This window comes from Notamacropus eugenii, chromosome 3, assembly GCF_028372415.1.
Source record: "Notamacropus eugenii isolate mMacEug1 chromosome 3, mMacEug1.pri_v2, whole genome shotgun sequence".
Classification (NCBI taxonomy): domain Eukaryota; kingdom Metazoa; phylum Chordata; class Mammalia; order Diprotodontia; family Macropodidae; genus Notamacropus; species Notamacropus eugenii.
In genome coordinates, this window is record NC_092874.1 from 224,622,783 (window position 1) to 224,636,331 (window position 13,549).

The window sequence follows — 13,549 nt, forward strand, 5'->3', positions numbered from 1 at the left end:
ACCTATGGGTTCCAGAAAGGGCAGGCTAAATTTGGAACTGGAGGACCTGGGTCTGAAGCTTATTTTCCTCTCTCACTAATCAGTAGTATGACCTTGGGTCAATCACTGTACCTCTTTGTTCAGAGCCATAACTGGGAATTCTGAAAGCTGGGGAAAAATTAGTTAGAACTCTGGAGGACAGGCAGAGATGCCAGGATATTCCAAGGATAATGCTGGAAGCCACTGGTTTGGAGCCCAAGACCAGGAGGACCAGGCACTGTAGTGGGGTGAAAGGTTAAGGGAGGCCCTAGGTGGTGGTGGGGCAGAGGGCAGGTTAGGTAGAATTGGCACTCCATGCTAGCTAGGTACAGCTCAATCTCTGGGCCTCAGTTTCCTTATCTGCAAAATAAGAATTTGGACTAGAACGTCTCTAAATTTATAATTATAAAGCTTTGGGGAATTTATTGAAGTTCTAACCCTAGAGTCTGGCTCCAGGCCTAAATTTGGGGGTGGGGCAACAAACTTCTTCCACTCAACAAACTGATTAATATCCATTGTATGCAGAGCACTGGTAGGTAGATAAAAACTTGAAATAAGTGGTAGCTTATAGCTTAATGGTGGTGGGGTGAGAAGGAAAGACCTTTGGATTTAGAGTCAGAAGTCAGAATCCCTGGGTTCAGATACCACCTCTGATACTAGCTCTGTGACTATGGGCAAGTCAATTAACCTCTTGAAGCCTTTCCTGATCTGTGACGGGCAGGAATGAAAAGATTTCAAATACTGTTTCTGTTCCTTGCTATCTGTGAGACCTTGGGCCAGTTGCTTACCTTCCCAGTTTCCTTGTTTGTAAAATGAGGGGCAGCTAGGTGGCAAAGTGAATGAAGTGTGGGTCCTAAAGTTAGGAAGACCAGAGTTCAAATCTGGCCTCAGACATTTACTAAGCTGTGTGACCCTGGACAAGTCACTTAACTATTCTCCTCAGTTTCCTCATCTGTAAAATGAGCTAGAGAAGGAAATGGTGAACCACTTCAGTATCCTTCCCAAGAAAACCCCAAATAGGGCCATAAAGAATCTGACATGACTGAAAAAGATTCAACAGCAGAAGCAGCAAAAAATGAGAGAGATTTGGAATAATAGTATATGTTCTGTAATATTAATGGTTGGCTCAGTGAGTTCTGAATCCTACGATAACTAATCAATGGTAAGAGTAGTAGGAGGGCTAGCTTGGGGTAGTGAGTGGAGAGCATCCCTCAGAACTAGAAAGACCTATCTAGTCCCACTCCTGACACATGCTGAGTGTGCCATGCTGGGCAAGTCACTTCTAATGCCTCAGGCATTAGAGGCTGAGTGGGGGCAGTGGAAAAAGCCCTGGGTCTGAGGTGCTGAACTTAGAGTCACTGGGCCTAGCTTCAAATCCTGGCCCTGCCATTTATTACTTATATGATCTTGGACTTCCTGATGACCTCTAAGGTCCCTTCCAGCCCAAGGAGTTTGATCTGCATTGGTAGTTCAGCATGCCCCTCACCCCCAAAGTACCTCATACAAAACCCAAGGCTTTGGGGAGTCAGAAGGGAACATTCAGGGCACTTTAATTGATGGGACAGCAGGAGTCCTTCGACAGAAGATTGGAAAAGCAGAACATGTCCACATTGTGGAGGCTTCTGCTAATGCCACACAGATGAGGATGCAGGAGCCTAAAAGCCAGAAATGAAGAATTAGAATGTTTCCTACTCAGCACAAAGCTCAATTCTTTCTGAGAATCAGTTGATTTTTCTAGGAAGTGGGGAAAAAGTAGGCAGGACTTGTTTTGTTGTTTTTATTTTACATTAAGGGATTTGTTGAATGAATGAAAGACAACTTAGGAAATGTTCTGAGGTTCCCCCTCCTTCTTCTAAGGGCTTTGGGGCCAGAGGGTCCTGGGAGGGGTAACCCTGCTTGGTGCGTCAGGAGAAGGCCTTTGGTGTATCTGATTGTAAATGCCATCTGAGGCATTTAGGTTGCCACTGAGGAAGAAATGCTTTTTGATAACAGTTGAGAAGGCTGAGAGCAAAGGACTGGGTGAGAAGACAGCCTTCTTTCCTGTTTATTCTCTGTGCAGAGATCCTTCAATGTACAGGTCTCTGCTTGTTGGGAATGCAGCTTAACTGCCTGGGCCCTAAGAGGGGAGGCCCAGCCCTACACCCAGAATCCAGGCCTCCACTCTTTTTTATCTCCTTCCCCACTCTAGCAAGAACTCAGGCCTCCTCTTGCTTCACCCTTTCCTCTCTTTTTCCCTTCCCCAATTGCCCCCCCATCTCAAACAAGTCATTGGGGAGTCATGGCCCCTTCAAGCTTCTAGAAACTTTGCCCTCAACTAAGAAAGAAGGAGAAAGTCCTGTAGGTGGTGGGGGTGGCTTGGGAAGGCCCTGAGAGGAGAGGGGAAGTGACCTTTCCCCAGTTAAGGACTGGGTCAGCAACACTGAGTGAAAGGAGCAGAATCTACAGGGGACACTGGGATAGAGGGGTGGGAGTTGGGCAACCAATGGAGGAGAGAGGAAGGAGCTGAGGGGACATCAGGGGATAGGGGCAGGGCTGAAAGTATTTTGGGGGAAAAGGGCAGATGCTGAGGGACACTGGAGGAGAAGGAACAGAGAACACTGAGGGAGAGGGACTGAGGGAACTTTGGGAAAAATGGGGCAGAAGTTGGGGGCCACTGGAGGGGAAGGGAAAGAGCTGAGAAGACACAGGGGGAAAAGGTAAAGGTATCAGAGACTTTGGGGGAGAAGGGCAAGGATTGGGTAGAACACTGGAGGGAATAAGGTAGGGGGCTAGGAGACATTGAGGGAGATGGACAAAGACTGGAGGACTTTGGAGAGAAAAGAATGGGAGCTGGAGGACGCTGACAGATAGGGACTGGGGACGCTTGGGAGAGGGTCTTAGAGTTAGAGGGTATTGGGAGGTGGCTGAGGACTGTGGGATATAGCCTGAGTGGTTCCAAGACCTCCTCATCTCAGGAATCTAGAACACAGGACTGGGCCTATACCAGGAATATCTATTTGTCTGGCCCACAGATGCTTAGGGCTGAGCTATGGGTGGGGACTCCTGTCTCTTAATGAGCAAAGCTAGTCATCCACTGAGATGAGGCTCTGGGCCAAGAAGGCCCCTTAGCAACAAGGCAGGCTGAGGCAGGCTGTGGGGAGGGAGGAGGGTGAGGCTCACGTGGAGAGATTCTAGAAGCCCAGGGAGGAGAGGGGGCTGGGAGAGAGGGGACTCCTATGGTTTTTTCTTGTTATCCTCAGCCACGCAGTTGGCATACCCAGCCACCTCTTGCTTTGCTCCTGGGAGCCCCATTCTGCCCACTAACTATGAAGGGGGAAAAATCTGGTATATTCAATTAAGAGCCTGTCTTGCTATGTATCCAAGGACTGCAGGACACAAGTTGATAGATATTGCATGTACCTACTACTGGGGCACTATCATAATACCAACATAACCACCAATACCAACCAAGAAGTCATGCAGTAAGATCCCGCATCCCCTGCTAAGGGGTCCCAGAGAATCATTTCTCAAAAGACCCCTCACAGCCTTGTCAAACAGAAGAACCTCCATATGGAGAAGTCTGGGAGAGAAGTCATTGAGAAGTTTGGGGGGAGGATAGGTTTAGGATAGAACTGGAGGATGGGGATGGAGATGGTGTAGGACTGAGATTTGATATAACATTAACATTTATGGGTAAAGACTGGGCTTAAGGGAAAAGTCAGGCTTTCCCAAAACATTCTGTTTCACGTACGGTCAGATTTTGGGGTACCTTGATATCTGATATAGGATTAGATTTGGAGTAGGTTTGGGTTTTCATAAAGAATTGAGGTTTGGGGTTAGTAGCATAGGATTTGTTGTAGGGTTAAGAGTATGGGGCATGGAGGTAGTCTCTCTCTGTGTATGTATGTATATATATACATACATACACACATAAAAATATACTCATACATATATGTATGTATACACTGTGTATATGTGTGTGAGTGTAGGTATGTGTATGTATGTGCATGCATGTGTATGTGTTTGTGTGTGTGTGTGTGTGTGTACACACCAGAGGTCAGGCTGGCTTCTTGGATTTCTCATCAACCTCTGTCTCTTTCTCTTCATGCTGGTCTCTGATTGGCTGCTGTGTTTCTTCTTTCAGTCCTCTCAGTATCATGGCCTTCCCTATGAAGTGCAGTCATCAAAGACAGCTGTCCCCATGGCCCTCCCAGAAGTCCTTGGTTTCTTTCAAGCTGATAGTGTCTCTGCTTCCTTCAATGAATGGGAAAAGGAGGACATCTGTCTGGGACAAAGGAAGGAAGGAAGGAAGGAAGGGGAGAAAAGTCAGTTCTAGAGACTGGAGCCCATCTGTCTTTTCCCTATTCCTATTGCAAGGCTTCTTGCCTCAGGCAAAAGGTGCAGTCTAGGCTCTTCTGCAACAAATGTCTCTATGACTCAGTTTCCCTTGTGGGAACCTTTTGGGTTCCTCTGATTCCCACAGAGATGAACAACAATATTAATGATAATGGGTATTTACATAGGGATAGGGATTAGACCTGGGATTTCATATATGTAGGGAACTCCTGGATAAGGAAATTTCCTCTACCAATGCAGGTCATCCACCTTTTCTGAAACATATAGTCTGAGAGAGTTGCCTGGATCAGTGGTGTCAAATATAAAGATTCTCATGGGCAATATGTTGACTTAGAAAATCACAATCTATATCTATATCTGTAGACACATATACATGTGTGCATATATATACTTATATTTTAATGGACATATCAATACACTAAAATCAGATGCAAACTACTTTTTAACCTTGTTTAGGCCACACTCAGGACTGTTAGGAATCTCATGGGAGCTATGAACTGTGTATTTGTTATCTCTGGCCTAGTTTAGCACCAAGAGGTTAAAAGATTTCCCCACAGTTACAGAATCAGGATATGTTACAGGTGGGACTTGAACTCTTGTCTTTTTGCCTTTGAAGTCCACTCTCTACCCACTATGACCTATTAAGTTTATAAAGCACTTTCTTTATGATACTCCTACGGAATATCTTTCATGTATATACACACATGTATATACACACATGTACACACATACAGACACACTTACATATATGTGTGTGTCTATATTTGCATATAAAATTATTATTTCCATTTTACAAATGCCCAAGTACTTATTGGTATTGGTGTTGGAACTGGGATTTGAACCTGGCTCTTTTGTGGTTCTCCATTCCCCGCAGTTAGTGCTCTTGCTCCTAGGGTGCTGGGCTGCTGATTGGATTAGTGTGCTTTTGTTTGAGTGAACTTGAGCAATGCTCAGCTGTGCGGGTGTTTTCTGAGACTGGAAGGAGCCTTGGAGATCATCTATACTAATCCTTTCATTTTATAGCCAAGGAAACAGGAGAGGAATTACTGTTTAGGTTCATGAAGGTAGTAAATAGAACTTGGATCCAATGGGTCTTTTGGTCTGGGTCATCTTCAGTATTGGGTTTCTCTAGAATGGGTATCCAAGGGCAGCCCTGTGTTGATGAGGGGGAACTGTGTAAGGATCTGTAAGCCAGGGCCTGGAGCTCTTGCTGGAGCCTGCTCCTTTCTCCCCAGGGCAGCAGCTGGGACAATGTCAGACTTGCCTCCTCTGGCATCTCCATGACTCAGCCTTGCTTCCTGCCCAGAGCCCATCCATCCCAGGAACCTGACAGGTACATGACAAAAGGCAGATGCTGGTGGGTGTGGCGGGGGCCCTCCTTGCCTGGGAACACTGGCCGCTTCTGTTTCCCCTGCTTTCACCCCCAGGAGCCTCTGCCTACCTGTCTCTTGCTCTGACGGCCTCTTTAGCCTGTCTTTCACCGAGTTTGGTGAGCCAGCTGCTCTGTGTCTCTCACACAACATAGAACCCTCTTTGGCCCCACTCAATCTCTAGGCCTTTTACAGAGACAGAAAAGACACCAAGTCCTGCCATTAAAACAGACAAATGAAACTGAGACCTAAATAACCATGCCAGTCCTAACTAGAACGCTGACTGAATGGGGTTTCCCTCTTAGCAAGACAATGTTACCAGCTCACCATGACTGCCGTGCACATTCCAGCAGCAGTTGGTCCTAACGCACCCTCTCTCTTTTGCTGGGTTCTTCTCACCTACTCTCTCATTAGAGATAGAACAATTCCCTTCAAGAGAGGGGGTGCAATGTCATAAATCTTCTCAGTGAGGATATGGGATCTGGCTTCTCTCATGTCATGTTGCAACTCAAAGAAATGAGTAGCTAAGATAGTGCTACCCCTCAGAAGAGATATGAATCCTAACTGAACCCTAAAGATGACCAGAACCTAACCCTAGCACTCAGCCCATGCAACACCAGGAGGTAGCTTAAGGTCAGTGATACAGCTACAAAGATATTAAGTAAAGAAAGGAAGGAAGGAGGGAAAGAAATAAGGAAGGAAGGAAAGAACCCAACTATGTCTAGAACATTAAAGTATTTGATGTCCACATGGGAAACTAATCTCTATTTAAAACACACCACCAATAATACCATAATGTTAAGAACAATTAATCTGAAACATGGTATTTTTCTGGGAGGCAAAATTTAGGCCCATTATGGTTCTGCCTAACCTCAAATCTGTGATCATGTCCCCTAAATAGAATTAAGAATGGATTCTGAATTAAGGAGTCAAACTAAAATATCTTATTAATCACATGATATATATGAATGGTATTAAACTATTTGGTTCTGCTGAAAAATAAATTAAACAGCTCATTCATCTTGTGGAATCATTCCCTAATTATATAGAAATGATCTTTGATCTTAATAAATGAAAACTTTTTTGATGTACTCCGGGGAAAAACACTGAAGGCTTTGAGCCTGAACTGATGGATGGAGTCAATAAGTACACATACCTTGATCTCTAAGTAAAGCATACTGAGCAGAAAAATACCAAGGATGAATCCATTAGGAGACTTATTGGCATCCTGAAATCAAAGCTGAATGGAAAGAATATTCAAAAGACTTAACACCTATGTAATACCAAGTTTAATGTGTACTTTTGGAACTGTAAAATGGATCACAACAGATTTGGAAAGCATCCTAACAAAATTCTGCTTAATATTAATGAGACACAAGGTCCGATATCCAACTAGCACAGCCTTGCCAAAAATGGAGAAAGGGGGTTAATCGTCATTCTTAGAATACATGGCAAACTGGCTAAAAGTTCACAGAAATACTTTTGGAACAAGTGAATGCCGTATCCCTGAGCAGTGGTAGAGGTTGACATAACATGGACACTGTCAAAAGCAGCTAAAAGTAGTTTCTTGAAGATGGAACCACAAGTCTAAGACTAATGAATGAAATCAGAGTGAGTGACCTCTGCATGAACCCTATCAACAACCTATGGACAAAGAAGCCTTGAATAAATGGTTGAGTCATGTGAATTTGTTTGTGAAAATGGAGGGATTTATGATGACAATCACACCAAGTTATTGCCATAAGAAATTGCAAAAAGGTTCTCCATAAGGAGTACAGACTTAGAGATTAATGTAGAATATGTAATGACATGATGGTACCATGCAATATCTCTTACTGCAGGTTGCAAAAACTTAGCATCAGTCAGATACCTAGAAAGATGGAGGCAGGTGGCTGGAATTATACACCAGAATCTCACAGATGACAAATCCACATACTCTAAATGCAAATCCCCAAAACAGCTTTGAAAATTCAGAAAAATAAACTGCACAGGAACTTGACTATCATTACAGATAGTGCTATGGCATAACACTGATCCATTTAAGAATGATTTTAAAATAAATTTTGATTTTATTTTTCTCAGTTACATGTAAAAATAATTTTAATATTCATTTTACAAATAATTTTTGAATTCCTAATTCCTTTCCTCCCTCCTCCTCTCCTCTCCTTGAGAAGGTAAGCAATTTGATATAGATTATACATCTGCGGTCAGTGATGCAAAGCACGTTTCCGTATTAGTCATGTTACAAAAGAGAATACAGATAAAAAAAAAACAGTCCCAAGAAAAATAAAGTAAAAAAGCATGTTTCAATCTGCATAAAGATTCCATCAGTTCTATCTCTGGAAATTGACAGCATTTTTCATCATAAGAACCAGAATTGGCTTGGATCATTGTATGACTGAGAATAGTTAAATCATTCATAGACAATTGTTGTTACTGTGTATAATGATCTCCTGGATCCTCTTACTTCACTTTGCATCAGTTTGTGTAAGTTTTCCCAGGTTTTTCTGAAGTCCACCTGTTTGTCATTTCTTACAGCACAATAGTATTGCAATACATTCATAGACCACAATTTGTTCGTCCATTTCCCCAATTGAGGCATTCCCTCAATTTCCAATTCTTTGCTACCACAAAAAGAGTGCTATGAGTATTTTTGTACATCTAAGTCCTTTTCCTTTCCCTTTGACCGCTTTGGGATACAGACCTAGCAGTGATACGGTTGGGTTAAAGGGCATGCACAGTTTTAGAGTCCAAATTGCTCTCCAAAAGAGTTGGAAAGAATGACATTTTAAATAGACATCATTATACCAAATACTCATGATGTCCAGTCCACATAGAATAAAAAGCTCAACAAATATAGATAAAATATAGAGCAAGAAATTATGTCTATAGAAATAGGACAACGTATATGTTATCCTTGTCATGTCTACCACTGGAATTCTCAAAACAAGATGCCATTTTTAGGGCTAATTTAATCTTAAGGCTAACAAAGACTACTGATGCTTCAGGGCTTAGCCCTGGGTCCTAGGGAGTTGTCCTTTGGCCACTAGAACTTTTGTCTTGGCTCCTTGGCCCCAACTATGCTCTAGGGAGTTGTAGGAATGAAGGGGAAGGAAAGGATATGGGTATGGGGTTGGGTGAAACACAGGCCCTGGGACAGAAGAGTAAGACTTCTGTCTTCTGTCTACTTCCCCAGACAGGCCTAAGGGGGGTCTTCTCCCCCCACCCCCAGGTCAGTCTCAGGACCCTTCTGTTTCACTCTTTGCCCCCAACCAGGCCAGAATGTGTGTGTGTGTGTGTGTGTGTGTGTGTGTGTGTGTGTGTGTGTGTGTGTATGTGTCTGCTCAGCACAGATACCTGAGCAATGAGCTGGTGGCTTTACCTCAGGCTACATCAACGCTGGCCTGCCCACCTGCCCTGGCCAGGTTGGGCACATGCTGGAGCTATGAGTCACAGGGTGTGTCTGTCCCACCTGTAGGGAAGGACACACAGTCACAGAGGCAGACACTTGTGCAAGATATACAGTAGGAACTTTAGTCCTTTGCTTTGGCTTCTGTCTTTTGTTATTTTTGTGTGTCTATCTCTGTCCCCTACTCTTCCCTCCCTCAGCACCCTTCAGGGGAGCTAGAAGATCATTGGGGGCAGGGAACAATTCTCCTTTATCTGAAGCTGTCTTTCCCTGTCCCACCCTCGTGTCTAGGAGAGAGTTCTGCATATGAACCATCAGGTTCTGAACCAGGATGCCTACACATCTTCATAATATGCCCAGTTGTGCCCAGTAACACAAACACACAGATTCATGGAGACATACACACAGGTTCAAGTGCACAAACATAGTTAAACCTTGACAAACATTACATGCCTGACGTGCTGGGGCTGAGAAGATTAGGAAGAGTACATCAGACTCAGTCCCTGTTCTCATGGGCCTCGTTCTAGTAGCTGGATAGAATACATATACAAATAACTATAATACAAAATGATGTGATTAATGCAAAAGAAAGATGCAAGAAAAGTGCTTTTGAAGGTTCCAGTTGAGAAATATTCAAGTTACTGACTGGGGAACATGGGAGAAATCCCATGTCTCATCATCTTTACCATCACAGTATTTCTCCTGTACATCTTGCCTCTCTGCTAACACAGCTACCACTCATGCACAGGCCCTCTTCACCTTTCCCCTTTGCTGTTTCAGTAACCTGCTAATGAGTCTTAGGTTGGCTAGGTGGTGCAGTGGATAGAACACTGGGCCTGAAGTTGGGAAGACCTGAGTTCAGATGCTTACTACCTATGTGACCCTGGGCAAGTCACTTAACCTTGTTTGCCTCAGTTTCCTCATCTGTAAAATGAGCTAGAGAAGAAACTGGTAAACTACTCCAGTATCTCTGTCAAGAAAACCACAAATGTGGGGTCACAAAATGTCAGACATGACCAAACAGCAACAAAAATTGGTCTCAAATTTCTGTCTACTCCAATATATCCTTCACACAGCTACCCAAGTGATGTTTCTAATAAAGAGTAGGTCTGACCATATCGCTCCTCTGTTCAATGGAGCAGCCTCATCTTTCCATGAGTCTTATTTGGCACATAAAGCCCTTCTGACCTGTCTGGTCTTCTTATATCTAAATTCCTTCCATGTTCTCTGCCTTCCAGCCATATTGACCTTCTCAAGTTTCCTGGCACTGGATAGATGAGATGTTCCATCTCCCAACTCTTTGCATTTGCACTGGCTTCCCTCCTCTCCCCCCACTGACCCTCTAATCCCAGAATGCTCTTCCTCCTCACCTTTGTCTCCTGCCACGCTTGGCTTCCTTCAAGACTTGGCTCAAATCTCATCTTTAGGAAGCTTTCAGGATGGTCTGTTCCCATCCTAGACCCATCCCACTAAATTTCTCTACACAATGTATCTCTCATATGGACATAGTTATTTGTGTGTGTACTCTTCTCCATTAGAATGTAACCATTTTGAAGGCAGGAACAGGTATTGTTGCCTATCCCCTATACAAAATCCTTATTGACAGACAGTCTTTAGAAGTGACATTGAAGGAACAGAGTAAAAATTCAACTGATGAAGGCTGAGGGTACATTTTGGGCATAGGGAACAGGATGAAAAAATGTGAGAAATTAAGGAACCTTTGGCTAGGGATAGCAAACATGGAAGGGAGATGTAAAAGACATTTTGGCAACATAGGGTGGTACCAGATTGTGAAGGGGCTTAAATGTCACATTAAGGAGTTTAAACTCTATATAGTCAATGGGGATTTCAGAAATATAAAGCTTAGACTATTGTGGTTGGGTGGAAAAAGTTCCTGGATGTGAGGCCAGCAGAAATCTGGGTTTAAATCTCACAGCTGACACTTACTAGCTTTGTAAACATGGGCAAATCATTACACCTCTATGAGCCTCAGTTTCCTCATTCATAGAATGGGGGGATAATATGTTTAGTACTTTTTTTCATGGTGAGGAAAGGAGAGAAGCCACTTTAAGTTCTAAAGAGTCAGGTATCATGAACCCCACTCACTAGCTGCTAAGAGTCACTCACCATTATCTCCTTCTTTTTTCCCCTTCCCTCAACTTTTACCATATTTCCTAACCCAGGAGCTGGAGCTTGGTCCTACTAGGTCCTACAGCTCTTATCCCTGTTGGAAGCAGTGACTGGGGGTGGCAGTGGGTGGGTGGGTGGTGTCATGTCCTGCAGCGGAAGTAGGGACTGACTCATTTTAATGCACCCAACAGGGCCCAGCTTGGTCCAATCCACACAGAGTGTTGCCCTCAAATTCCACCCAGCAATGCTGCTCTCCTATTCCTCCCTCTCCCTACCATCTCAGTGACTCCTCTAACCCTCACAGATTGTCTTCCATGTCCATCCCAAGATGCTACGGGACAGAATCCTGAAATGTTCTTTTTCCTACAACCCTTGTCCCATAATACTGCTCTGTCTACTGCACTGGACTCCCTGAGGTTCTGCAGTCCAGACCCTGGAACAGAAGAGTGAGATGGGGGTCAGACTCCTCCTTCCTGCCCAGAGACAGATGTAAAGTACTGACCTCTGCTCATCAACTCCCCCCTTCCACATCCTCACTGGCTCTTTCCCTTGAGTATGCTGTACTGTTTCTCACTCTGCCCCTGCCCCTGCCCAAGACCCTGTCTTTCCTGCTTATGTCCAGAGTTTGATGGAGTAGCTACAGAGTAGCTATGGAGTGTGGGAATATAGATATATGAAGGAAGAAGAAGGAGGAGGAGGAGGAGGAGAAAGGATAAGAGGAAGAAGAAGGAGAAGAGGGAGAAGTAGAAGAAGGAAAAGGAGAAGGAGAAGAAGAAGAAGAAGCTAGCGTCTAGGTGAGAAGCAATTAGGTGACAGTGAACTGAGCATGGGTCCAGGAGTGAGAAAATGTGGTTGTATCATTCTTCATGACCATCTTACGCCAACACTGTCCATGGGGTTTTCTTGGCAAGGAAACTAGAGTGGTTTGCCGTTTCCTTCTCCAGTAGATTAAGGCAAACAGAGATTAAGGGATTTGTCCAGGGTCACACCGGTAGTGGCTGAATTTGAATCAGGTCTTCCTGCAAGCCCAGTGCTCTATCTGCTGAACCATCTAGGGAGTGAGGAAGACCTGAATTCAAATCCAGTCTTAGACACTTACTAGCTGTGTGACCCTGGGCAAGTCACTTAACTTCTTATTCACCTACTTCCCAGGGTTGTTTTGAGGATCAATTGAGATCAACCGTAAAGTGCTCAGCACAGTGCCTGACGCATAGTAAGCGCTACATAAATGTTACAAATGATGATCCCAAGACAATCAGAGACTGATTGGAGAATTCCTGAGGTCTTCTCAGGCACTAAGACTTTTTCTTTTAACTTTTAAAAAAAATTTAAACCATGATTTTTAATTATATAGATTCTTTCCCTCCCCACCTTTATAAAAATAGGTATCACCAGATTTTCTGTAAGCAGAAGAATTAAATTAATAGAATATTAGACCTGTGAGGGTTGTTAGTGATCATCTAGGCCAAAGTCTCCATTTTTCAGATGAAACTATGGCTAAGTTAACCTTTAAGCTCATCAATGGTGAAGACAGAATTAAAGCCCAGGTCTCTTGACTTACTTTTCTTCTTCTTCTTCTCCTCCTTCTCCTTCTCTTTCTTCTTCTTCTTCTTCTTCTTCTTTTCCTCCTCCTCCTCCTCTTCCTCCTCCCCCCATCCCTCTTTCTTTAACATTATTTCAGTCACATGTAATCAAAATTATTTAACATTCTTTCTTAAAATTTTGAGTTCTAAATTCTCTCCCTTTTCTCTCTCTTTTCCCTTCCCTGAGACAGCAAGCAATTTGATATGGATTATACATGTGCAGTCATGCAGAACATTTCCCTATTAGCTGTTGCAAAAGAAAACTCAGACCAAAAAACCCAAGAATAATAAAGAAAGTTTAAAAATAGTATGCTTCGATCTGCACTCAGACTCCATCAGTTCTTTCTCTGGAAAACGTTCTTTCTTTTTCATCATAAGTCCTTTGGAATGGTCTTGGGTCATTGGATTGCTGGAAACAGCTAAGTAATTCATTGAATGCTTATTGCTGAGTCCCTAGCCCAGGCCTTAGCTCCTCAGCTGTGAATATGTAGTACTCCCACACATAAAATTTAAGAGATGGGGGGCTAACAATTCCCTGTTCTGCCTATGTCCCTGAAATTGTCCAAAGAATTAACTAGAAAGTCATTGCAATATGAACCTTCACTAATCGCTCAAATTCCTTTTTCTCCTCTCTCTTTCTGAATGTCTTTCTCTTCAACTCTGTCTTCAATCAATATTCTTCTTAGGTCAACAGTGCAACATGG

The 13,549-nt window shown here is 43.5% G+C and overlaps 1 long non-coding RNA gene across 1 annotated transcript; it reads right to left on the reverse strand.

The window, feature by feature from the left end:
- Nucleotides 1-1,103: 1,103 nt before the first annotated feature.
- On the reverse strand, nt 1,104-13,163 carry LOC140534086 (uncharacterized). The gene is made up of 3 exons (XR_011977163.1): nt 12,824-13,163; nt 4,049-4,282; nt 1,104-1,673 (listed from the first exon to the last, which is right to left on the reverse strand). It is a non-coding gene; the product is annotated as an uncharacterized lncRNA (long non-coding RNA).
- Nucleotides 13,164-13,549: the final 386 nt, after the last annotated feature.